The 27,999-nt window shown below is 37.4% G+C and overlaps 1 protein-coding gene across 1 annotated transcript in view; it reads left to right on the top strand.

The window, feature by feature from the left end:
- Positions 1-7,521: 7,521 nt before the first annotated feature.
- The window catches only part of LOC142337232 (uncharacterized), a 79,010-nt gene continuing 58,532 nt past the window's right edge, over positions 7,522-27,999 (top strand). The window contains exon 1 of the mRNA XM_075386374.1: positions 7,522-7,531. The gene's annotated coding sequence lies outside the window, so the exon portion shown is untranslated. The remainder of the gene's footprint in view (positions 7,532-27,999) is intronic.

The following is a 27,999-nucleotide window of genomic DNA, read 5'->3' as shown; positions in this document are numbered from 1 at the left end:
GTTAGTGAAGTACTCTCTATATAAAAAAGAATAGTGTCTTCTCAGTGTCTGATTGGATGGAGGTATACATCCAGTACTTCTACTGCTATATCCATCCGGGCTTACGAGTTTCAAGACCGAATTTGTGAACTGTAGCGGAAATACGCTGGATTTGTCGTCCCCGCTGAATGGAAGAGTGAAGAGTTGTATTCTCTCTGAAGTGAAATTGTGACTAAAGAGGTTTGGAAAGGCAGCGAGGGATTCGAAGGTGAAGGTTGTTCAAATTTGAAGGGTTTTATTGACGACATCGTATGTTCGTTCGCTTAAGGTGCGAGATCGAAGTCTTCATTCGTTCAATTTTTGCACTAAGGAACATTTAGTCTTGACCTGTTATAAATTGGTGGGTAGCAATTTTTTTCCTCAGTGACAACGTTCTGTATAATTGTGATATCCTCAAAGCGCCACTCATAGTATTCAAGTTTTACTTAATAATCTAACGAGGTGAAAAATTTCGGATTCTCGTTTAGGGGTAACATCTCTCTTTCGAATTGCATCTCAAGCCGTATGGGTTTGAGGGGGAAATTGTTGCCATTTGGTAGTCCATCGTCGAGAAGTCGTTTTTGACTAGAGATCGAAACATTTTTTTAAGATTGCTGATGTCGATGTTCTCTTTGCTGATCTAGTGGTTGTTTTTGATGAAGAGGCTCAGGATTTGGTCGATGTACACAGTGGTGAGTGTTTTGGTGCTGTTTTCGCTCGCTGATTGTTTTTGTGGCCACGTTGATGTGGATATATCGCTCTCGGGTTTTTGAAGAGTGGTGGCAGATCACTCATCCAATTTGTAATGGGGTCATATTACTCCTCTGGCAGTGTGGGGGTTGTGTTGTTGCAGGCTCTTTTCGATATCTTGTCAAACAAAAACATAAATATACTTACAAATAAAGGTTTTCAACGAGATCTAACTGTGTTAAAAAGAAAACAATCGTACTTTTTAAAGTACCAACTAAAACATACTCTTAAAATACAGGAATACGATCACACTTTATGTACAGAGTCAACTTTGCGAAGCTCCCACCGGGGTTAAAGAAGGAAAAAATCAACGAAAAAGAAAATTGGAAAGCAATCTCCGATCTAAAACCGGAACATCCAATTAATCAAAAAACTATTTTTTTAAGAGTTTTGAATCAGATTGTGTCAGATTTAACTGACTAAAATTGGGTTTCGAATCTCGTGGTTGCCCTCCGTGCGACGATTCAAGCAGCTGGGTTTTTTGTGTTGCAGTATATAACTGCTTGTGTTGAAGCGTTTTTAGAGGAGGAGAAGAAGGAGGAATTCTATAAGGAGGCCAACAGAAAGGGTGATGATGAAGAGAAGAAAAAAATCGGGATATAAATGGGGTGCATCGGTCAAGAACTCTCTGACAAAATGTCGTGGGGGTTAATCTTTTTCAAGCAGATGGGGCAATTGTTCTTATCTTTCGCACCAGGAACACACGCAAATGTCCAATGTTCTGGTGACACTTTATGCGCGGGTGAGTCGAGGAGGTGACACATTTCATTTTTAGGCAAAAACCATTAGGCAAAAAATTTGCCGAAAAAGAACAGGTTTACAGTAATTGCTTCAAATTTCTCTTGTGAGAAATTAAACATAATTATTCAGTCTAAATTTGGTCTCATGAAAGTGGATGAATTTAAGCATAAAAATTAATTTAATTTTGCTAAACTATAGCACTTGGCCGAATTAAATTTTTACATTTATGTTAAAATTGTTGTCTTTTTTCAATGTTTCATTTTTTTACACTCTTCCACTCCCTTCCACGTTACATATAGAAAAGCAGTGAAGTTAGCATTACACCTTAATGAAAACCCTTATTACATCAATGACATAGATTTTGCACTCATTTGCCGTTTTACAAGTACAAGAAATAGTAATTGCTTAAACTACACTTTAGTGCTACAGCAATGATATGATTTCTAAAAGATCAAAATTTACTTTTTTGATTGATTATATTAATTTTTGATGCTCTCTTATGTTTTGACTACTCTTAACAGGAAGTAATTATTTTGCTGAATAGAGAAATTTGCGTTGAAATTGATTAAATCTGATGAAATCTCGAACGCAAATACTGAATTTTTGCCATTAAGTTAGACCCTAGGTGGTTCTTTTCACAGCCTTAAGTTATAAAGAGCTAGGGCTACTTATTTCTACAAGCGAAGTAGGCTTGCCTATATCTCTCAGACTAACCGACTCGGTAAAACACTGAAGGTATATTTAAATTATAACGGTGACTATAAAGAGTAACAAGGGAGTCAGAGAAACGCACATAGTGCAACTATTCTAATTGACTGAATATAGTTAGTGAAGTACTCTCTATATAAAAAAGAATAGTGTCTTCTCAGTGTCTGATTGGATGGAGGTATACATCCAGTACTTCTACTGCTATATCCATCCGGGGTTACGAGTTTCAAGACCGAATTTGTGAACTGTAGCGGAAATACGCTGGATTTGTCGTCCCCGCTGAATGGAAGAGTGAAGAGTTGTATTCTCTCTGAAGTGAAATTGTAACTAAAGAGGTTTGGAAAGGCAGCGAGGGATTCGAAGGTGAAGGTTGTTCAAATTTGAAGGGTTTTATTGACGACATCGTATGTTCGTTCGCTTAAGGTGCGAGATCGAAGTCTTCATTCGTTCAATTTTTGCACTAAGGAACATTTAGTCTTGACCTGTTATAAATTGGTGGGTAGCAATTTTTTTCCTCAGTGACAACGTTCTGTATAATTGTGATATCCTCAAAGCGCCACTCATAGTATTCAAGTTTTACTTAATAATCTAACGAGGTGAAAAATTTCGGATTCTCGTTTAGGGGTCACATCTCTCTTTCGAATTGCATCTCAAGCCCTATGGGTTTGAGGGGGAAATTGTTGCCATTTGGCAGTCCATCATTGAGAAGTCGTTTTTGACTAGAGATCGAAACATTACTTTAAGATTGCTGATGTCGATGTTCTCTTTGCTGATCTAGTGGTTGTTTTTGATGAAGAGGCTCAGGATTTGGTCGATGTACACAGTGGTGAGTGTTTTGGTGCTGTTTTCGCTCGCTGATTGTTTTTGTGGCCACGTTGACGTGGATATATCGCTCTCGGGTTTTTGGAGAGTGGTGGCAGATCACTCATCCAAATTGTAATGGGGTCATATTACTCCTCTGGCAGTGTGGGGGTTGTGTTGTTGCAGGCTCTTTTCGATATCTTGTCAAACAAAAACATAAATATACTTACAAATAAAGGTTTTCAACGAGATCTAACTGTGTTAAAAAGAAAACAATCGTACTTTTTAAAGTACCAACTAAAACATACTCTTAAAATACAGGAATACGATCACACTTTATGTGCAGAGTCAACTTTGCGAAGCTCCCACCGGGGTTAAAGAAGGAAAAAATCAACGAAAAAGAAAATTGGAAAGCAATCTCCGATCTAAAACCGGAACATCCAATTAATCAAAAAACTATTTTTTTAAGAGTTTTGAATCAGATTGTGTCAGATTTAACTGACTAAAATTGGGTTTCGAATCTCGTGGTTGCCCTCCGTGCGACGATTCAAGCAGCTGGGTTTTTTGTGTTGCAGTATATAACTGCTTGTGTTGAAGCGTTGTTAGAGGAGGAGAAGAAGGAGGAATTCTATAAGGAGGCCAACAGAAAGGGTGATGATGAAGAGGAGAAGAAAAAAATCGGGATATAAATGGGGTGCATCGGTCAAGAACTCTCTGACAAAATGTCGTGGGGGTTAATCTTTTTCAAGCAGATGGGGCAATTGTTCTTATCTTTCGCACAAGGAACAAACGCAAATGTCCAAGGTTCTGGTGACACTTTATGCGAGGGTGAGTGGAGGAGGTGACACATTTCATTTTTAGGCAAAAACCATTAGGCAAAAAATTTGCCGAAAAAGACCAGGTTTACAGTAATTGCTTCAAATTTCTCTTGTGAGAAATTAAACATAATTATTCAGTTTAAATTTGGTCTCATGAAAGTGGATGAATTTAAGCATAAAAATTAATTTAATTTTGCTAAACTCTAGCACTTGGCCGAATTAAATTTTTTCACTTATGTTAAAATTGTTGTCTTTTTTCAATGTTTCATTTTTTTACACTCTTCCACTCCCTTCCACGTTACATATAGAAAAGCAGTGAAGTTAGCATTACACCTTAATGAAAACCCTTATTACATCAATGACATAGATTTTGCACTCATTTGCCGTTTTACAAGTACAAGAAATAGTAATTGCTTAAACTACACTTTAGTGCTACAGTAATGATATGATTTCTAAAAGATCAAAATTTACTTTTTTGATTGATTATATTAATTTTTGATGCTCTCTTATGTTTTGACTACTCTTAACAGGAAGTAATTATTTTGCTGAATAGAGAAATTTGCGTTGAAATTGATTAAATCTGATAAAATCTCGAACGCAAATACTGAATTTTTGCCATTAAGTTAGACCCTAGGTGGTTCATTTCACAGCCTTAAGTTATAAAGAGCTAGGGCTATTTATTTCTACAAGCGAAGTAGGCTTGCCTATATCTCTCAGACTAACCGACTCGGTAAAACACTGAAGGTTTATTTAAATTATAACGGTGACTATAAAGAGTAACAAGGGAGTCAGAGAAACGCACATAGTGCAACTATTCTAATTGACTGAATATAGTTAATGAAGTACTCTCTATATAAAAAAGAATAGTGTCTTCTCAGTGTCTGATTGGATGGAGGTATACATCCAGTACTTCAACTGCTATATCCATCCGGGGTTACGAGTTTCAAGACCGAATTTGTGAACTGTAGCGGAAATACGCTGGATTTGTCGTCCCCGCTGAATGGAAGAGTGAAGAGTTGTATTCTCTCTGAAGTGAAATTGTAACTAAAGAGGTTTGGAAAGGCAGCGAGGGATTCGAAGGTGAAGGTTGTTCAAATTTGAAGGGTTTTATTGACGACATCGTATGTTCGTTCGCTTAAGGTGCGAGATCGAAGTCTTCATTCGTTCAATTTTTGCACTAAGGAACATTTAGTCTTGACCTGTTATAAATTGGTGGGTAGCAATTTTTTTCCTCAGTGACAACGTTCTGTATAATTGTGATATCCTCAAAGCGCCACTCATAGTATTCAAGTTTTACTTAATAATCTAACGAGGTGAAAAATTTCGGATTCTCGTTTAGGGGTAACATCTCTCTTTCGAATTGCATCTCAAGCCGTATGGGTTTGAGGGGGAAATTGTTGCCATTTGGTAGTCCATCGTCGAGAAGTCGTTTTTGACTAGAGACCGAAACATTACTTTAAGACTGCTGATGTCGATGTTCTCTTTGCTGATCTAGTGGCTGTTTTTGATGAAGAGGCCCAGGATTTAGTCGATGTACACAGTGGTGAGTGTTTTGGTGCTGTTTTCGCTCGCTGTTTGTTTCTATGGCCACGTTGAAGTGGATGTATTGCTCTCGGCTTTTTGGAGAGTGGTGGCAGATCACTCATCCAATTTAGAATGGGGTCATATTACTCCTCTGGCATTGTGGGGGTTGTGTTGTTGCAGGCTTTTTTCGATATCTTGTCAAACAAAAACATAAATACACTTACCAATAAAGGTTTTCAACGAGATCTAAGATCTGTGCTAAAAAGAAAACAATCGTACTTTTTAAAGTACCAACTAAAACATATTCCTAAAGTACAGGAATACGATCACACATTATGTGCAGAACCAACTTTGCGAAGCACCCTCCGGGGTGAAAGAAGGAAAAAATCAACGAAAAAGAAAATTGGAAAGCAATATCCGATCTAAAACCCGAACATCCAATTAATCAAAAAACTATTTGTTTAAGAGTTTTGAATCAGATTGTGTCAGATTAACTGACTAAAATTGGGTTTCGAATATCGTGGCTGCCCTCGGTGCAACGACTCGCGCAGCTGGTTTTTCGTGTTGCAGTATATACTTGCTTGTGTTGAAGGGTCGTTAGAGGAGGAGAAGAAGGAGGAATTCTATGAGGAGGTCAACAGAAAGGCTGATGATGAAAGGGATAAGAAAAAAACGGGCTGTGAATGGGTTGCATCGGTCAAGAACTCTCTGACAAAATGTCGTGGGGTTAATCTTTTTCAAGCAGATGGGGCAACTGTTCTTATCTTTCGCACAAGGAACACACACAAAATTTCCAAGGTTCTCATGACATTTTATGCGAGGGCTTTTTTAGGCAAAAACCATTAGGCAAAAAAATTGCCGAAAAAGACCAGGTTTTCAGTAATTGCTTCAAATTTCTCTTGTGAGAAATTAAACATAATTTTTCAGTCTATATTAGGTCTCATGAAAGTGGATGAATTTGAGCAGAAAAATTATTTAATTTTGCTAAACTCTAGCACTTGGCCGAATTAAATTTTTTCACTTATGTTAAAATTGTTGTTTTTTTCAATGTTTCATTTTTTTACACTCTTCCACTCCCTTCCACGTTATATATAGAAAAACAGTGAAGTTAGCATTACACCTTAATGAAAACCCTTATTACATCAATGACATAGATATTTCTTTTTTCACTCATTTGCCGTTTTACAAGTACAAGAAATAGTAATTGCTCAAATTACATTTTAATGCTACAGTAATGATATGATTTCTAAAAGATCAAAATTTGTTTTTTTGGTTGATTATATTAATTTTTGATGCTCTCTTAAGTTTTGACTACTCTTAACAGGAAGTAATTATTTTGCTGAATAGAGAAATTTGGGTTGAAATTGATTAAATCTCATGAAACCTCGAACGCAAATCTTGAATTGTTGCCATTAAGGCAGACCGTAGGTGGGCTCCTTTTACAGCCATAAGTTATAAAGCGTTAGGGCTACTTATTTCTACGAGCGAAGTAGGCTTACCTATATCTCTCAGACTAACCGACTCGGTAAAACACTGAAGGTTTATTTAAATTATAACGGTGACTATAAAGAGAAACACGGGAGTCAGAGAGACGCACATCGTGCATTTATTCTAATAGACCGAATATACTTAGTGGATTACTCTCTATATAAAAGAGAATAGTGTCTTCTCAGTCTCTGATTGAATGGAGGTATACATCCAGTATTTCTACTGCTACATCCATCCGAGGTTATGAGTTTTAAGTTCGAATTTGTGAACTGTAGCGGAAATACGCTGGATGTGTCGTCCTCATTGAATGGAAGAGTTGTATTCTCTCTGAAGTGGAATCGTGACTTGTGCCGTCGTCTGCAGTCCCTGTCAGTGAAGTAGTAACTATTGTCTTCAGTGAGGGGTCCGTCTGATTGTAGAACCAGTGAAGGTGCCAGGTACAGGTTGTGCTGGCCAGCAACTTCAGTCCTGTTTAGAGTACCCAACTGCTCTCACTGTCAGGTAGTGAGGATTTGTTCCCAGCTGCAGGGCCGCTTGTAGTCTGTAATCTCTGTTTGGTTTGTACAAGAAAATATTGGTTTATCTCCATCTGGCACAAGGTTTGAACTAATCGGATTTACCAGCTTACCTTCTGGTGGAAGTCCATCTTTAAACTATTTGTGAGCTACCTTCCCTTATTAAATTTATGAGTTAAATTCAATGTTTGCTTAGTAAACTTCGACTTGGAGGAAGAAGAAAAGAACTGATCCTAATCTCCAATTGTGGCAAAGAAGAGAGGATGAAATTATATTATGGACAGTGGAAATATAAAAAGTGAAAATAGAAAGAATAGTACCTGTTCCAGTACTCAGGAAATTGGATCCTCCAATAAACTATCTGGGGCAAATCAAAATGGGACTGAAAAGATAAAAACCAAAACTGTGGGCATCAAAGGATACCAGTGTGCCAAAAAAGATGGTCTAATCCAAGTCAAACTTTTTGTGTGATGTAAGATTTTGATTAAAAAAATATTTAGCAGAAGAATATAACCTGACCACATCCCAAAGAAATACAATAACACATGGCAGACACCTATTGCCTTGCCATCTGATCGATCATCAACGCCTATGTCAGAGATTTTTTTTCAATTTTTTTACGCAAAACCAAAATTTTTGGCCGGCAAAAAGGTGTTTGACTAAAGTTGGTCCAAATGCGAATTGTTTTCTAAGAAAATGGCGTATTTTTACTCGCATAAAATCTTAAACAAAAATATTTAACGCAATCTACCATTAAATAATAAGATTTAAATCACATTTTGTCAATGAAAACAGAACTATTTGATCCTAAGTACGATTGTGGAATGAGAAATTGGAAAAATTTTGGAACTAATCTTGAATATCTGGACCATTATTGGAATCTGTATAAAGGTATAAAAAATGTTTGACATCAAAATAAGGATTTTGATCAATCTATTAATTGTCGGAAAAAGGGGGTGGAATTCATATTAGAGGCAAGTTCTTATACATCACCGCCCTAAGCATTTTGTTCCAGTGCGAGCAAAACTTGTTTTATAAAAGGATTATAATAAAATCGTTTGCGATTTAAAAAGGATACAGTCATCATTCAAGTATACTGCAGGAGCACCAAAAAAACCTGTGTGTGGGGCCGCTTTAGAGCTTCTTTTCCCATACATTTTCCCTTGACTTTATTTTTTCAAAAAACTAGTCAATTGCAAATACTTGATCTAATGTTGTGAAAAACGTCAATGAACACAGTAAAATGGATCAATTACCAAAAAAGATTATTAAAAACTTCCGAGTCTAAAACTTAGTTGTCCCTAACTTCATGAAGAAAATCATTCAAATTTTGCTGCTCACCATCAATTGCTTTTCTTATTAATGTTTCGTCAAATTTTGCGATTACGTTATATAGTCAGAAAACTCTGACTGATAACCGTTTACTGTTTTTGTTAGTAATTTAATGAATGGTGGTTAGAATTTTTTGTCTGTTTGTATCATTTAAAGACTTTTCAACTGCACGTATTTCCAAGAACCTGATGACTGATTCATGTGGATGGTTTCTGCGTAGGATTGAAACCAGTAACTTAAAAACTTCATATACCTGTACCTCAAAAATTGAGGCTATTACTTGCTTTTTTCTTGTCGTGCGATACTCGTCCGCTTTCTTTAATTGAAAGACTATTCTGAGAAAAAAAATTTAATTGTCTTTGTAACTTTGTTTGTTTGTAACTTGGTTGTGGTTCCGTAAGTTAATACTCCATATTGGTAACGAGGTTGAACATATTGTTTAAAATTTTTTTACTAGAAGGTTTTTGACTAGAAATTGGCGTGTTTGATATAAAATAGTTATGACTTTTGTGCATTGTTTTTCAATAAAATTTAAATGTTCTCTGAAGTGAAGTCGATGGTCAATGAAGATGCCAAGATAATTCACACTTGTTTTGGCGTTAATTTGAGTGTTATTCCAGGTGAAACAGTCTGTTTGTTCAGCTTTTTTCCAACCAACATGAACTGTGTTTTAGCTTCGTTCAGTGTAAGTTTGTTGTTTTTCATCAATTCCGAAATTTTATTTAGCTCCTCTAGATGAGTGTTTTTAATATAATCTCCAAAAATTTATGTGTCGTCTGCAAATAGAGTAATTTCACAATTTTTTACAATCGTTGGAAGATCATTGATGTACAAAAGAAAGAGAAGTGGTCATAGCACGGATTCCTGGGGTCATTTGAAATGTCTCCCATATTTGATGAGTTGTCGGAGATCTGCACAAATTGTTTGCCGTTGAATAGAAAAGAGCGTAGTAACCGCTTTGCTGTACCCCTCAGACCATATCTTTCACATTTAGCTAGGAGCAATTGATGATCAACTGTGTCGAAGGCTTTTTATAAATCAAGCACCGTGCTCTGGAATGGGTAATGCTGTTGTTTTCGTTCAAGTAAAGCTTCAAAAAATTCGATTACTGCGTCGACCGTTGAACGTTTACTTAGAAAAGCCAACTGCCTCCCTGACATTACCTTATGCTTTATAAGAAAATCTAAAATTCTTTTGCAAAATTTTCTCAAAAAGTTTGCCCAGTTGGTAGTAAGGAGATGGGTCGGCTTTTTATGGCTTCAATCTTTGGTCCCTCCTTATTCATGGGTATCACTATTCCAATTTTGGGAAATTTGGGAAACATGCTTCCTCGAAGCATTTATTGAAAATTTGACTATGCTGTTCTGAAATTGTTGGTGACACAATCTTATGAAAGAAACTTGATAGTCCAAAAGTATCTAGACTTTTCTTGTTGTTCAAATGTTTGAGTTCACTGAATACTTCTAGTTTGTCTGTTGTGCTTAGAAACATTGATTTTTCATTCCGTGGTATGATAGATATTTCAAAGTTGTTATTGAATTTTTTTTGCCAAATTTGGTCCTACTTCAACAACAAAATCATTGAGCACTACTGCAGACATCTTTCGATGGATCTTCGTTAAGGCCTCAGCTCTTTTTGTTTGTCAAGTTTGTTTATAAAATGGAAGAATTTTTTTGTTTTTATCATTTTCTTTACAGAAAATTTTTGAGTAAAACTATCTCTTTGATCTGCGAACTAATTGTTTACATTTATTGCGCTGCCTTTTGATTTTTTCTTTGGTCTCTTCAGATTTATTATCTAAAAACATTTTCCAAAGCTTGATATTCTTAAAGCACTGGTTTTTCATTTCATTAGTTATCCATCTCTTCTCTTCACTTTTTGGTTTGATGTTTTTTTGAGGTATTATTTCGTCGAGTACTTTTTCCAATATTCTTAGTAAATTTTCTAACATCTCCGAGCAAGTGGGTATATTTTCTGGGAACGGATTATTTTGAAGTTTTTCCCGAATTTTTGTATTTAATAGGAGTTTTGTTTATAATTTTGCCAGTTTTTTCCAGTTTCGCAAAATGAAACTTTTTTCACTGTCTTTTTTGTGTTGTTTGATCTTGATTCTTTGATGACATCAAAATGTTCACTCGCTGACGAATTATGAATCTGTGTATGAACCTGTTCTTCTCCGATTTCAAATAAATGTTTCATAAGAATGTCAGCAAACTCAAAGGCTTTTTTGCTTTTTATATTACAGTAATCAGAAGTTTATTTCATTTAGGGTTAATTGTTTTAACAGTTAAAATCTGTAAATTTTGAGGACTAGTTTTTTTGATGGTAGTAATATAAATTTGTTTCGTACTAAGGACTGGCACAGCGCCGCCCATTTCAGATTTTTGATTGCATGCTTCAATAGATTTCCACCTGTCTTGACTGAAGATGTTGAGGTTTGAATACTCACGCAGCCATGTTTCTGCTACAATTAAAAATCGAGGCCTAATTGTTAGATTTTTAAGCTCAATATTGAATTCATCAACATTGGCCCTTATTGAGCGAAATTTTTGCACGTACTGATCTAACTGCTGTTTTTAAGGGATATTCTGTTTTTAACAGACTAATTTTTCATTAACAAAATTGAATTTTTAAAAAAGACTATCTTAAGGGAAAATTCCTAAAACGGCGTCGAAAAGTGAAATTCTAAGTCATTGTCTACTAAAAGCGTCGAGTTAGATCATTTTCTTTGCAGATAAAAAAAATTAAATGCAAAAGCAAATTGACATTTCAGCCTTCTGAGTAGAATCACATCCAGCCTGCATGCTAATTTTAGAATTTAAAATTCGGATCGGTTTTGGTTACTGGTTATTGAGCAGCGGAGTTCCGATATAATAATAGCGACACACTTTAATTCTCTTCTTCCTGTGTTTTCAACTTTCAGCGTATAATCGCTTCCAGTTGAAAAAGATTTTTTTCAAAGTTCCTTTAGAAGAGTAAAAAAAACTATTTGACCGCCAGAGTAAAGTCACTTTCGGTTAAATAGGTTTTGCATTCCTTTAAGAAAATGAAAAAGATCTTTGATAAAGAAAATTAGGAGGGGAAAACCAGGAGGTAGGAAAAACTAGAGATAAGTAATGGAACAACCTCCTGCGTAAAATTACATCCAGTTGCTGTACTAGCTCTTTTGGGGTATTGGGATTAATTTTAATAGGAAATTTTGGAAAAAAAGCTCTAAAGAACTTTAAACAAAAAAGTTTATTTTTTAAAATTCATCAAATCAGTCAGGAACAAAAATTTTAGCACTGGATTGGCATCGTTTGCATAACGGCAGCGTAAAAGATGGCTCTTAATTGTATATTAGATTTATTTGCAGATAATCGTATAATTTTCTCGATATCGGTTTCCGAAGACATGTTAGCAGCCTCAAAATTGCGTTTGAATGGGTTAGCACTAGTTGATGTAGCATTTCGTGATTCAACACTGTTCAAAGAGCCATTTCTGGAGACAGGTTTCTGCAACTTGTAGATAAAATCAACATTTCTCACTGGCCGAAATCATTTTTTTTCCGTTGGATCTATGTTATCACAACATAGTACAGAAATATTGCACATATAAGACGAAATTATGTAGCCCATTTCTTCACATAGTTTTTTGGTCAACGTCTCTACTGGTGGCAGTCTTTCGTTAAGGTGTATAAATTTGCCATTCAAGTGGTTTTTTTGGTTAGAAGTTATTTTTTGCATCAGCACGAAGAAGTGTGCGTTGCTTATAATCAAGATCCTTTCGCGCAAAGTTGATGAACTTGATAAACACTAGGAACATTAAATTATCAGGCAGCTCAATGCGAGAGGGAATAATATGATAGGCTTTTAGCTCCCACTCATAAACATCAATTTTTCAAAAATTCCTTAAAAAATTTTTGAATATTTACAAAAAGATTGGTCAAATCGCGTGCATCAAAAGGAAGATTTTTGATTATAACCGTGTCTTTACTTAAATACCGTTTTTGTTCCCGGGGTCTTTCATTTATGTCCTGCTTTAGAATTTCAAATTTGGCAAAACTTTTTTCGTCTGATTCCGATTTTTCTTTAAACCTTACTGCCAGTTCCCTGATGGCTTCTCTTGTGTTCTGGTCCTCCACAGCTGTGATGATCTCCAACATCTTGCCATCTAGTTCAGCTCTTGTGCTCTGTTTCATCAATCCACAGCAGTTTCTGATAATCGGGCTAATGTCAAATAAACCAAAAAAGGGTAATAATTTTATCTGATTAACACTCTGCACTAGTATCAGTCCCAACTCATTCCAATTCAATATTTCTGGGGTGACAAAAGTATACGGCACCAATTTCAAAAAAGGTCGATGTTTTTGCATCACAGCAAGCACGACGAGCTTTTGAAGCCCTGTTTTTTTTCAGGCGGTGACGTTCAAAAGGTTCACGAACGCATAGGAGATACACGTTGACGCCCCAGAAAGCATCATACGCGATCTATTTGTTCAGCTCAAGCATAGTACTTTTTTTCACAGTCCTATTAACACAATTTTCTTGACTAGACATAAAATGGAAGTTATTTGTGTAGTCAGAGAGCCTAGAGGACAGCATCAAATGACTGCGTCTGAGGATTAAATATTAAAATAGAACTAACACTTTAAAATTCAAAAAAATCTGTGTCTTTGCTACCTAGAAGCCTCCCAGACCGCGCCGTCGTAAAACGCCCGGTATTAGTAACGCTTGGGAAGAGACAGAATCGGTTGAAAAAATTCTTATAATGAAAGATTCCTAATTTTCCTGCTGTTTATGAGTTCATGCACTCACAATTGTTTAGACTTAGGTCACTCATGTTTATCTGGTTAATTTGTGTTTGATTTTGCCGTAGACGACGATTAATTTTTTGCTCTCACATTTGTTTCACTTTTTCGTCCTTTATGGAACACTAACTCTCCATCTAGTTTTCCGATATAGACTTTAATCAATCTGTAGAGCGTTGTCTGTTGAAAAATGTTTGTTTATGCAAGCATTTGGGTAAGCTTTTTGGGTGTTAGTGACTGCCGGGTTTGATTTACTTTGCGCTCCTGAACTCTCTCATCATTATAGCTTCCTAGTGATTTGCAGTCAATTTTCTTCATTTCACCTTATCTTCCGTGCTGGGTTCTCTTGTAATTATTTGTCCCACATTTTGTTCTGAGAGGTAACCTAGTTTACAAACGAGTTATAGATTCATGATTTGTGCCATTTTGCAGCTGATCGATTTGTCAGCATTCTCATTCCCTCCCGGGCCGAGGAATTTTGCCAAATTTATGTAAGATGAGCGTTAACTAGCGTAGACAAGTCGGAAAATTCAACGCAATTTTTTTTTACATAATTTTGAGTTGAATGGGTTGAATTTAGCGTAGATCTTACATAATTTGGGTTGAATTTAGCGTAAATCTTACATATTGTGCGTTGAATTGAGCGTAGATCTTACATATTTTGCGTTGAAATTAGCGTAGATCTTACATATTTTGCGTTGAATATAGCGCTGATCTTAAATATTTTGCGTTGAATTTGGCGTTGATTTTACAAAAAAAATAACGTGTAGAGCTCTGGGTATGGGACTAGAACCACTGACCTCCTGCTTAATTGTCGCTTCTTCTGCAGCTGTGCCACAGAACCTCAATTTTTGTAGGAACCGCTCTCTTTACAAATCGGACTGTAATATCAGGTTTCATACAGTTTCCAAGCGTTTTCTGCATTGAATTTAGCGTTGACCTTACATAATTTTGCCTTGAAATCAGCTTGGATCATATTAGATTTTTGTTCAATTTTTGTTCTACTTTTCTGTCTTTTCAACTCTTTTCAGCTTCTCTTGCACGCAACAGGTTTCTGATTTTTTTGAAAAATTCGCAAAAAATAGCCCCTCCCACGTACTCCCATCCCCCACACACTAAGAGTACCCACAATCTACCCCACCAAACGCACATCCCCCCTGTCCCCCCCCCACGTACCACCCTCACCACACGTACCCCCCCCCCGCCCCCACGTTCGCTCCACATACCCCCCATCTAGCACCCAACGCACAAACCCCCCTCCATGAACCCTCCCCCCAAAACGTAACCCCCCTCACCCCTCACAACACGTACCCCCCAAAAAAGAGCCCCCCTCCGCACGTCCCCCAACTTACCTCCCTTTGCCCCAATGTACGCCCATGCCACAAAAAATCAAAAACCAAAATCATTTCAGATCGACGCTAAATTCAAACTAAAATCTGTAAGGTCTACGCTATATTCAACGCAAAATAAGGAAGATCCACGCTACATTCAACGCAAAACTATGTAAGATCTATGCTAACTTCAACGACAAATATGTAAGATGGGCGTTGAATGCGTTAAATTCATGTAAGATCTACGCTAATTTCAAAGCAAAATGTATATATATATATATAATATACATATATATATATTTATATATATATATATATATAAATATATATATATATATATATATATATATATATATATATATATATATATGTATAAGATCTCCGCTAAATTTAACTTAGAATATGTAAGATTTGAATGCGCTGAATGTATGTAAGAACAACGTTAAATTAAATGCTAATATATAAAACCTACGGTAAGAGAAACAGAAAAAAAACAAATGAACTAAATTGGAGTTAAAAAAACAACAAAAAATAAAAAATAATTTTGAGTAACACTGCAGACGCTAAAGGTTGAACAACTGAATGTCAGCAAGAAACAGGATTCCGTGGAAAATTTTTTGATCTTGTTTGCGCCAATTCAAATCAGCAACAAGAAACCTCAGACAATAACAAATAGCCTATAACATTGAAAAAACTTAGAATTAGTGAAAACTCAAAATTGATCAAAACTGAAAATTATTACAAATTGGGACCGAAGTTTTTTGCAACCCCCCCCCCCCCGATTTTTGGAAGGGAAAACCTGAGCAGACAGAAGTTATGGCACACGATTAGGGTTACCTCAAAGCTACACATGGACCCAACGAGCGTTATTACATCAGACTCACAAGTGTGGCAATTAGCACATCTATGGTGCAAAAATGGCTTTTTCCATATTTTGTCATTCATTGATTAATTTGCTAAGTTGTTTATTATATGATTTTTTAGCTATTCATTAAAATTCAAACACCGTACCTTTGAGGTATTTAGAGTTAAGTAATTATTTTTGCGAGATCATTAGACAATCGGATTCAGTGCAGAAAACAGGCTGACAAAAAGCTCCCGAACCAGGCTGTGATATATCGGCTCCGCTGAGATTCTTAAGCAGCCGCAACAACTGGTCCGCCGACCCGGATACACAACAACACCGGTGATACACACCGCAGCGATTTTTTGTTTGAATTGGGCGGACCAATCCACATCCAGTAAAGATGGCCAGCAAAATTCCCAGTAGACATTCGAAATTAGTTGATTGGAAGACAAGTGCTGAACTCAAGACGCTACAGAAAGAACAAGCGTAACTACTCAAATTTTTCTCCAGACACCTCAGCGAGCTAGAAGGCTAGCTGACACAAAACAAAACAATGACAGCCAAAAGCGCGTACCGATTCTTCTTTGAGACGTAGGACAGTTCAGAAGACAACAGAAAGCAGCAAATGTTACTATTAAAACCAAATCATTTAGAAGGTTTTGACAATGACACCAAGCGTATGTTAGAAGAAAAAAGTAATGTTTTGAGCTGGCTAGTTAACAAAAAACCATTTCTCCGAGACATTGATGGTTTCTGCACAAAATTCTTTGGATGTTGGAACAACACATTTACAGAATACAACTCAATGAAAGCTATTGGCCAATTGTGACTGAACTATCCGATTTGGAGAAGAAATTGAAAACAAACAACTTAAGCGACTCCGAAAAACAATGTGTGATCAGGTGGAACATTTAGTTGTAAGTCTAGAGAAAATCTACGCAGAATGGATTCGAACGATGAAGTGAGAAGATTGTACCCAAGAGTTTGAGGACCTCAGTCATAGTAGGAGTCACTTTCGGAACCTGATCAAGCAGTTCTGGCACAGCACGGAATGTGGGAACCAAACATTGTCCGTGTCCTCAACATCGGTTGAGGATAAGGTTCCAAAGGAGACCTTAATTGATACAGCAAATCGAACGATAGAAAACGCTGAAGAAAACGTTGAAGTCTCTTGCAGGAATTTTGCTACACAAGCAGAAAACAAACCAGTACCGCCAACTCGCGATCGTCAAAAAGTCGACAGATCAACAAAATAGAGCTCAAAATAATAAGAGCTGAGAAAAAATAGAGTAACGACTGCAAGAGTGGCAGTTGGAATTAGAGCAGGAGCGCGAATAATTAGATTTCCGACGTCAGTAAGAAGAGCTACGTTTACAACAACAACAACAACAACAACAACAGGAGTTACGTCTAAAGATGCAACAACGAGAAGACGTTGCGTATTCGACAGTATGAGCGAGCCCTTGAAAACGGAAGAAAGAAAACATAGGCCTATGGAGAACAAAGACTTCTGAAACTTCAGCTGACAAAAGGAAGCTCAAGGGCATCTGGATCAGAGACAGATGCGGTAGAGAGTGTTGGATTGAGAAGCAATAATAACAGAACAGCTGGTTGGGCAGAATCAGTGCCGCAACATTCTGTCCCTAGACGGCCACTATCTTCAAACGTCGTTATCGACCCTCCAACGATTGTCACACTGGACAAGTTTGACAGAATCTTCAGCACCTACCGAAAAACAACGCCGCTGTTCCAACCGGTTGAGGGATTTTTTTCAACGCAACTGACAGAACCGAGCATTCTCAAGAACTCAGAATTCCAGAAATCAATTAGAGTAACGAACACATTAGCGCCGTTGACAGGGACGACGTTTCAGCAGCAAGTAACGTCTCCATTCCCTTACAGAAACAGGAGCCCGAGTCTCAGAAACAACTTTTGAAACAGATCTGCCGAGAGCAGATACAAGAGCACAGTAAACCGAACCGCTCCGAATTCCTTTACCAAACAGTACCAAACATTGGTGAAAGTGGCTTGCCAAAACTAAAACTGACTGAGTTTTCAGTAGATCCAATGGAGTGTCCAGACTGGTCAGGTCTTTTTAATGTTGTTGTCATCAAACACAAATCAGCGATACGGAAAAAAGCAATACCTGAAGACCAGTCTGAAGGGTCAAGCAAAATCAGCAAAATCGGGAATCGAATTCAGTTTACAATTATACTACCATGCATCGGATATACACTGTGAGAAATATGGCAGATCAGATGTCAAAGTCAACGCTCATTTTAAGAAAATACATACTCATCCTGCAGTTCGGCACGACGGTAGTGGTTGGAACGAGAATGTTGTCGTGGGAGTTGCCATGGAGTGACATCTGACAAGAGTTGTCATCTAAGATGTTAAAAAACTTGTCAGATGAAGAACTGAATGTCGACCAATCAGTTTTCGGAAAATAAAAATCACAGGAAGGCATAAACGGCGGATTTAAAATGTAATATTGTCATTAAAACTTTTGACTTCTTCGGATAGTATTTCTTTAAAGTTGGTTTAATCTTCCTTTAAAAAATTTTTGCAGACTTTCCTGTGGCCTATTAGTGTGATCGGAAAAAAGAGACTTCGGTTTTTCCTATACCTTCTTTAGAGCGTTGCGAGTATGTATAGCTGCTCGGAAAAAGGTTAAGTTGCCAAAAAGGAGAAGATAGAACGATTCCTTGTAACACGTGGTTTGCTTGGTTACCCTTTTAACCCATTCATGCATTGCTTGAGAAGTTAAAAACGTTCATATAACAGATCATCCGATTTCCAATTATAGCTAGAAATTCAACTGTCAATTCTAACCGGTTAAAAACATTGTCTGAAATTTTATCGAAATTTGATAAACTTATTATTATTATTTTTATTATTGTTTTTGCCATTTTACGATTCGGTAATGCATGCTTTTTGTTAATCTTCACCTTTTTTCCAGATTTCTGTTAATTTTTGCTAAAAAAGTAATATTAGTAAAAATATCTGTAAGAAATTCATCCAAGAATTGAAAAGTAGGAAAAACCTTCGAGCTGTTTGCTTGAGCGACAACAGCAAAGAAATCTCCATGATCTCGAAATTACAGTTTTAGCTGCTTTTGAGGTATTCGTAATACATCTTTGTAGTAGTAGTGGTGGTAGTTCTCTGGTCTCTCATTTGACCACCATGTGCCTCCGAAAAGTGGGACAAAATCAGAGACTAGTGACAAAGTGGTTCCTCGGAATAAATGTTGACTATAAAACACGACTAATCAAATGTGGTCTACTACCCTTATCAATGTACCTTGAACTTCATGATTTTTATATGTTGCGTGATCCGTTAAGAAACAAGTATGACTACACTACCACTGACGAAATGAATCTCAAAGACAGTTAAAGAACAAGACAAGATGCACAAAATGAACTCGAAATCCCAAAGTGAACATAAACAATTGTAGTAAAAATTTCTTCCATCGAACTGCCAAGTTAGTCAACATCTTCTCGCGAAAATTCGGATCTTTGGAGGATCTAAACAAGCCAAAATTGAGTTATTTGTACCGAAACTTCTTCCTGGAACAGTACAACGAGTTGAGTACATGCAGCTAGGGGATTTTGTGCAACTGTGGTAGCTGCAATTCTCATGCAACACTCTGAAACTGTTATATTTTTTATTTTAAGGCAACGAACTGATGAACTGAAGGGTGAAAACCCTCGGCTGTGCCCTAAAGTATCGAACACTCTTGGGCATAATGCAGAAGTCTCAACTACTACTACTACAATGCCCGCTTTATTTTTTTGACATAAATTTTTGGTGATTGAGTAGGTCAAATTCTTCTCTTAAATGCAAGTAGATAACAATTATGTTTTTCCTCGCGTGTTCAAACTTTTAATATATTCTGTCGAGGTAGACCAGAAGCTGTCGCAATGCATTCTAGTATTATTAAAAAAAGGTGTCTTTCAGTTAAAAAAATGTTTGGGGCAGCCGTGGTGGCCCCCTAGATAATGAGATACCATCAGTTTTGATTTTCCTCAAACAAGTATCTCCTGATTCCGGATTCGCAAACCCGAAAGTTGGAGTTCCCGAACGTCAATATCCTAACACTGCCTGGAGCCCAGGTGATTTAAGTCGACAGATTCATTCCACCAAAGAGGAAGTACGAGCTCATAGCTCTTTTCATTTGTGAAAACAACCTCTACGACGGCTGTCTCCCCTCTCGATCCAGTGTTAAAGAAGTTGCTGATCGAATCACCCAATTGGCAGTGAGACTTTTCGTTGTCACTGACAACGTGTTCGTGCTAGCTGTCCCCCCTCGCTTCCCGACAGAGAATGATAAAACGAATCTGCACCTCACTGAAGAACAGCCCCCGCGCCACACGAGGGTCACTCAAGATCCTTGCTGAAAGATCCCAAAAGGCCAAGTGGGGCTACAGAGGCATTTCCCAGTACATCTACTGCGAAGGTGACGTCTCGAGCAACGATCATATTCATCTCACACCAAAGGCGTTAAGTGGAGTTAAATCCGTTCTCAAGAGTCGTGTTTTGTACAAGAAAGGATACTCTCCTGAACTTGCGAAAGGAAATCACCCTGCCCTCTACGAGTGCCACACCAACCAAGAGTATAAGTGCAAGTACTATCAGGAGTAGTGAGACCATAGGTTCCTTCTCAGGGTCCACGGTAGCACTCTCCATCCCCCTCTTCTTGGACGACAACTTTTGCTCAGGTTTGACGGCATAGGTTTCCTTATAGAATCCAACGCAAAATTAAACTTGGATATGAAGAGGCATACGCTTGCATAAGTTTTTTCACAGAATCCAACGGAAGCAACAGGCTGTAATGTTTCCTGTTAGTACTCCTCTGAAACTTTTCATAGAACTGACTGAAATCACAGTTTGTGACCGTTTGTTCAACCAACTATAGAACTTTCTGTCTTTCGCAAATGGGCCCAAAAATTGAAACAAGAGACAACTGTCATAGTTGCCGACTAAAACTCAAGGCAAAGTTCACCTTCTGTTGTACCTTCTGCAACAAAAGGCTGCACTTTACCACTGACTTGACAAGCTTCAGTGCAAAAACTGTGAAAGCCTTGATAGATTTGATCGAAGAAAATGTCACCGCAAACATACTGCATGTCTGCAATGAATGCGTCAATGACAACCAAGCTGACAAGATTGGAACAGATGAAATGAAGCATAAGAAAACCAGCAAGGAAATGCGAAACGTTAGTGAAAAACCTGATAAGTTCACCTCACAGCTCTCGAAATCGTTTGTGGCTATTGAAGAAATGCAACAAGAAGTCACGAAGCTGAAAGAAACAAAGACTTATGCAGCGGCCACCGGCCAGAACAATCCGGGAAAACGTATGGATACATCTGAAAAAAAATCTGGGCATAGGTATAAAGGATATTTCAGAGCCTCAAGGCACGGCAGCCGACCAAATTTTGCAGGATAGGCAAGCTGTGCAATCAATTCTTGATCATTTGCAGGTAAATGGAAGGATTACAAAGCTTCTGAGAGTGGGATAAAGAAACGAAACAGCGGCAGGAAAGAAAGCCAAGTAAACTCAACCCCGTAAAGTACGCCTGCAAGAACCATCATAATCGACAAGGATAATGAGCTAGACAAATCTGAAATCTTGAAATCAGCCTACAAACTTCTCACCTACACGGAGGGAAAAAGTCCGATTTACATCGGCTCTGAACTGATAAGAGAAGATCTCATGAAAGAACACGATGTGCTCAAGCTCAGATGAGAACTCATCACCCAAGGGCGAAACAGAAAGGAACTACGAGTGCGAAACCTCACTCTCCAGGAGAGCATAGAAAATGAATGGTGCGTCTATCAAATAGATGCTTGACTAAAGTCAGTTTCTGAGAACTCCGATAAAAGTTTAATTTCTCTACTCTTGTTTATTTTTAAGTGTTCTTGATATTGAAAGACGAATGGCTCTTTCAAACGTTCTCACTTCCTTTAATTATGATATTCTTTGTCTTACAGAAACGTGGCTCACCTCAAACGTTCCTGATGAAGTTCTTTTCCTGAAGGAATTTGAATTGCACAGGGCTGATATCCACAGCGTTGCCAAAACAAAACTTGGGGGAGTTCTCATCGCTGTAAAGGATGAGCTCAACTACTCTCGTTGTAAGATTAATGTCGCTCACGATGACTATATCCACGGTATAGATACATCTCACGGTGTCCATTAACTTATCGGGAATTGTTTTGCAAATTTGCTGTATCTACAACCCTCCCACCGGCAGTCCATACCGCTGGGAAGTTGATGACTTCTTTGTTTTAATGAGTGAGTTAATGGTAAATGAAAAAACCATTGGCGCACAAGGAAAGATCATAGCTGGTGATTTGAACCTTTAGGGTTGCGACTGGGCTAACCAAACTAGTATTAACACTTCCGAACAATATTTGTTGGACAAAATATCGGGAAACTGCTTTTTTAACTTTCTCCACCCACTGGATAGTAAGTAAGACGTGATCTTGACCAACCATCTGGAACTTTTTCTCAAAAGCTATGTTGACGCAAGGCTAACCAAGGCATATCAAATCATGGGGCATTTGGGGCAAATTTAGAGGCTCATAGACAACTGCAAAAAGAACTTTCAGGAATATCACTAGCCTTCAACAAAATTGAATGGGTTAAATTCAACGAAGATATTTTGCCTACGCTTTTTTCACCGTACTGTTACAGCAATGTAAACTGTCTCTTTTATCAGTAGTATAACCGGATTAAGGCAAAAAATGAGAGACTGGTTCCACGTGCGACAAAACACAGTGCTTCTCTCAAACCTTGGATCTCTAAGGAGACATCTCATAAAATAAAGAAGCTCAATTCATTGAAAATAAAACTTGTAACTCCAGATCTGAGCCAACTTCTCAAAACCAAATCGTTTGAAAAAGAAATTAAAATGTCAGCAGATAATGACTTGAAAAACTTTTAAGCAAAGATACTCCAGACCAGGTGCTTCAGTCACATACAAAAGTACTTGGCAAGTATCAGAAAAAATCTTCTCATCCCGACTCGAGTAGTAAGCGGAGACCAATCGGTTGAAACAGACCAGGGTAGGTCTGAGCTTTACAATAATTACTTTGGGAGTGTGTTTAATGAAGCGCACTCCACGACCGAAAATTGCTTCCCGAAGACTGAACTAAATACTCTCAAAATATCGAAGACCTCAATTGAAACTGTTTTGAGCAGTCTAAAAAACAAAGTCAGAGGCCATGACGCAATTGGGAACTTGATTCTGACAAACTGCGCCAAATGTCTATCAAGCTCTCTGAAGCTTGTCTTTCAGACATGTTGCAACAAAGGCACCTATCCAGATGAATGGAAGATTAGCAAGGTGACCCCCGTCTTCAAAGATGGTGATAAAATTGACGTCTCATGTTACCGTCCCATCAGCTTATTGTGTTCTATCTCAAAAGTCTTTGAAAAAATAATCTTTGGTACACTCTATCTCTTTGTAAAAGATAATCTCCACTCCAGTCAATTTGGGTTCAGAAAAAATCGATCTACAGTACTTCAACTCTTGATTCTCCTTATATAAAGTTTACAAAACGATAGATTCAGAAACTGAAAAACATTTGAAAGTCCTATAGCTTGATTTCTCTAAGGCCTTCAATAAAGTCGATCATGAAGAACTCTACGGAAACCTCGCTCGTCTTGGTGTTGGAGGAATATTTCTTCAGCTACTTCACTCCTATCTCACAAACAGGCAACAATTCGTACAGATTAACACAGCTCGGTCATACCTAAAAGCAGTTTCTAGTGGTGTACCGCAAGGTTCAGTGTTGGGACCACTTCTGTTTCTGATTTTTATCAATGACTTGCCGAACTGTGTCACACATCCGTGTTACAGTTTTGCATATGACTTTAAAGTGGTAATTACAAACCAAAACGACCTTGAGAAAAATCGTGACGGACTACTTAACTGGTGCTTGCAAAACAGAATGATACTGAATGCAAAGAAGAGCTCATTGCTCTTGCTCAAAGGGGATCTGAAAACTGAGATACTCGGAGTTGGACTACCAATCGTAAAAGAGCAGAAAGACATTGATGTGTTAGTGAGCAGTGACTTAACATGGTTGAGCAACGTTGACTTAAGAACCATCAAGGCCCTGAGAGCATTGTATCAAATCGAAAGAAATATGAGCAAGAATGACACGCTGCAAGGTAAGTTGAACACTAACACCGGATACGTCGTCCCGATTCTAGTATATAGTTCTCAGGTCTCTCATTTGACCACCATGTGCCTCCGAAAAGTGGAAATAATACAAAGACTAGTCACAAAGTGGTTCTTCGGAGTAAATGTTGACTATAAAACACGACTAATGAGTTGTCTACTACTCTTATCAATGTACATTGATCTTCATGATGTTTAGTTTATGCGTGATCTGTTAAGAAACAAGTATGACTACACTACCACTGACGAAATGAATCTCAAAGAGAGTAAAAGAACAAAACAAGATGCACGAAATGAACTCGAAATCCCTAAGGTGAATTGAAACAAGTGTAGTGAAAATTTCTTCCATCGAACTGCCAAGTTAGCCAAGTTACTTGTACCGAAACTTCTTCCTGGAACAGTACAAGGAGTTGAGTACATGTAGCTAAGGGATTTTGTGCAGCTGTGGTAGCTGCAACCCTCATGCAAAACTCTGAAACTGTTATTTTTTATTTCAAGGCAACGAACTGATGAACTGAAGGGTTAAAACCCTTGGCTGTGCCCTAAAGTCTCGACTACACTTGGGCATAATCCAGAAGTCTCAACTACTACTACTACAATGCCCACTTTCTTTTTTTGACAAAAATTTTTGGTGATTGATTATGTCAAATTCTTCTCTTAAATGCAAGTAGATAACAATTATGTTTTTCCCCGCGTGTTCCATCTTTTAATATATTTTGTTGAGGTAGACCAGAAGCTGCCGCAATGCATTTCTCTTCGCATTGAAACCATATCAGCATTTTTTTGCCGTCGCTAAATATATGGCTAGAGGTAATTGAACAGCACTCTTTCCAGTACTTTTGATACATTGGTAAGGAAACTAATGAGACAATGAAGGGTGATCTCAAAATCGTCATTTTCTATATCTATATAAATGGTTAACCGCGTTAATTTGCCATTGGATGGGATAACAGGTCTTCTTGATGCATGTTTGAAGGAAAAGCACAAGAGACTTAGACAGCACATTGGCAATTTTGTTGATTCTGTTTCCGCTTATATCTAGGTCACAAATGTCTGTGACGTCCAGGCTAGAAAGCACACTCTTTTTTATTCTTTTGTTACGCTGACATACCTCAACTGTTGTGTTGGATAGTCCTCGTCAGTGTTGTTTTGTTCTTCGTATTTTTACTGAAAAACAATATCTTGAGCAGTCAATTTTTTTGGAGTTGATCTTGTGAGTTCACTTTGCGAAGATCCCTGACTTTTCAGTTGATGTGAAGTACACTTTGACGGGAAGAGGTTACTCTTGTGATGAGGCAAAAGATATTTCTGCAGCAACAACTTTTGACTGCCTCGGAAAATTATTTCCTTAAAGATGATTTAGTCTTTCTCTAAACTTTTTGAAGATTTTTTCTTGGCTTTTGATCAGAAAAGAGACTTCGGTTTTTCCTGTACCTTTTGTTAAGCGTTGCGAGTATGTATAACTGATGGGAAATAGTTTAACTCACCAAAAAGGAGAGGATAGAACGATTCCTTGCAACACGTGGTTTGCCTTGGTCAATATTTTGTTAACCCATTCATGCATTGCTTGAGAAGTTAAAAAACGTTCAGAAAACAGATCATCCGTTTTCCAATTATAGCTCTGAATTCAACTGTCACACTTTCGTTCTTTGTATCCGAGCAAAATAGAGCACAGCTGTTGTTTTGTGCCATTTAACTTTTTTTGTCGGATAATCTAACCAGTTAAAAAACATTATCTGAGTTTTTTCGGCGTGAGTCTTGCTTCGATCAGATAGAAAACACTGCAATTGTTTATGGTAATTTCAATAGCAAAATTGAAGCGTGTATAACTGCAAAGTTTTTTTACACTGAAAAACAGTGTTTTCCGATTTTTTTTCAGTAGCTGGTTATATATCACATAGGCTTTCGTGTCCGACATAACCAACTCATAGTCTTGCCTTTTCTGCATTCTGGGATTTCGTTGACAATGAAATAAATTTTCCGTTTCGTTTACTTGGCATTTGTTCATCTTGGTTCAACCTTTTGCTCAACATTTTTTATCCCTGCAGTTGGCAAATTAACGTTCAAAGATTACTTTGTTTGAGGCTCTTTGGAAAATTTAACAGGGTTAGTTAATGGACCTGAAAATTCTTAAGAAATCCAGAACTCAATCATTTTTATCAAAACGTGCTTGAACCGCTCACTTGCATACTCACCATCTGACCCTTTGATACCTCGAAATCGTATTCGTGTGTATTCTTGCACGTAAATGAACTTCAGTTTGGGAAGAAATGCAAACAGTGGTACTGTTGTCCGTTTCCTGTTCCTTTGTCAGTATCGGTAGTATTATCACTGGTTTCTTCAACTCTACTAAGGACCGCCGTATTTTCAATTTTTTGTTTTCTTGATAATTTGCATTATTTTCCTCCCTTTTCTTTATTATTATACGCATTGTTCCGAAGTAGCTGTTTAATGCTATATCTTATGTTTGCGATCGTTATTCGCTTGAAGTAAAAATGATTTTGACTGACTTCGCTTGGTCCAAACATAGCCTTTTCCAATTTTTGAACAGTTTTCTGTTCGTGAATTTTTTAGCTGCACATCCGAGTAAGTGGATTATTCCTGCAAAGAAAATGAGTTGTCAATTAGAAATGAATTTTACTAGTAGAAACGAGCAATGTCGAACTTTACGTTCCTCGACAATTTCACTTAAAATTGATGCACAACCGTTTAAAAGGATCCAGAAAGTGCTTAAACTTGTCTTTGAAATTCATCTAAATCTATAAAATGAGTTAAAATGACAATGTCGTCTTTAAAATTATTTACCGTTTAAAATACTTATGCAACAATTTATTCACATTTAATACACCCAACAAAAAATAATCCTTTCAGGTCTTCAATTCTGAATTTTCGAATTTTCTAGTTTTGTTTTCTCCCTGAACAGGACTCATTGTCCAAAAACCTATCTGTTGTTAATTATGAGGTTTTGGGGTAGACAGAATTTTGAATTAAAATGTGACAAATTATTTTAGTTTCGGAAAGTCAAATTTTGCCTTTGAAGTAGTATTTAATTGTCAATTTCTGCCCGGGTATTTTTCGCGCATGTTTAATAGCGCGTAATTACAACTTATTATTGTAAATTGCTTAAATTGTCATTAGGTTATCAGACTTGCGGAGTATATCCCATTCAGAATTATGCGCTGTAGCACAACATTCAACGAGAAGTTGTCTTACTTTAGAAGTTTTCTCTTGATGCTCTGTAATTCTAATGATAACATATCGGCTGGTTTTCTAGTCTTTTCAAAAATTTTTAGTGATGTTTTAAAAGAAAACAAGTGATGAACAAAAAACATCGGCTTGTGCTGATTTTTGATTAGAATTCTGGGATCTCTCTTTTGTGCCCCCTGTACGTTATGCGCCCCCAGTTACAGAGCACGTGCCTTTACATAGTAAATCATTATGTAAAAATAAAATGTCACGTGCTTCTGTGGGGGGGGGGGATCGAAAAGATCTGATTTCTGTTTGTGTTGAGGTTTGTTCTTTTTTGGAGGATTGTTTTAACCTTTAATATTTTATCCAAGCTCCCTTGAGCTACTGGATGAGCACTCAGCTGGATACTGGTTTCTATCCAGATCTGATTTTAAAGCTACATCAAAGGATTTAAAATCCAACTTATTGTCCCCTGAGTTACGTTTTTCTTGTAAAGGTGCACAGCTACTGAACAAATCGAATATGGCTTCTCTGTTGCTGATCGTTCCAGAGCAGCTTTTTTAGAAGCTTCGTTTGTTCCTTTTTTTAGAAGATCGTTCCAGAGCGTCTTTTGTCCCTTAGAAGTTGTTTTCGGTGGTGTCTATTCCTGATAATCATTCCTTGGGCTCTCAACACGAAAAAAAAACCAATTTTATTGAATAAATTAAGTAAAAAAAAGTTACAGAATGAAGCAAAGTTTGCACCAGATACCTATCATTAAAGCCTAATTGCTGTTGGCAGTCACAAATGTGCATTTTGAATGCTGCATATGAGCATTTTAAGTGTAAAGATAAGTGGTATTCTCAAAAGCGATAGACTGACAATGGGGATCTTTACCATCATAGCCCCCCCCCCAGCTTAGTGGCAGATAACCTATAGCCCCCAAACGTTATAATTATACCATAATGGGGGGCTATAA

This window comes from Convolutriloba macropyga, chromosome 3, assembly GCF_964194025.1.
Source record: "Convolutriloba macropyga chromosome 3, txConMacr16.3, whole genome shotgun sequence".
In the NCBI taxonomy this organism is placed as follows: Eukaryota; Metazoa; Xenacoelomorpha; order Acoela; family Convolutidae; genus Convolutriloba; species Convolutriloba macropyga.
The sequence above is the reverse complement of the archived record's forward strand: the minus strand, read 5'-3'. Positions and strand labels throughout refer to the sequence as shown.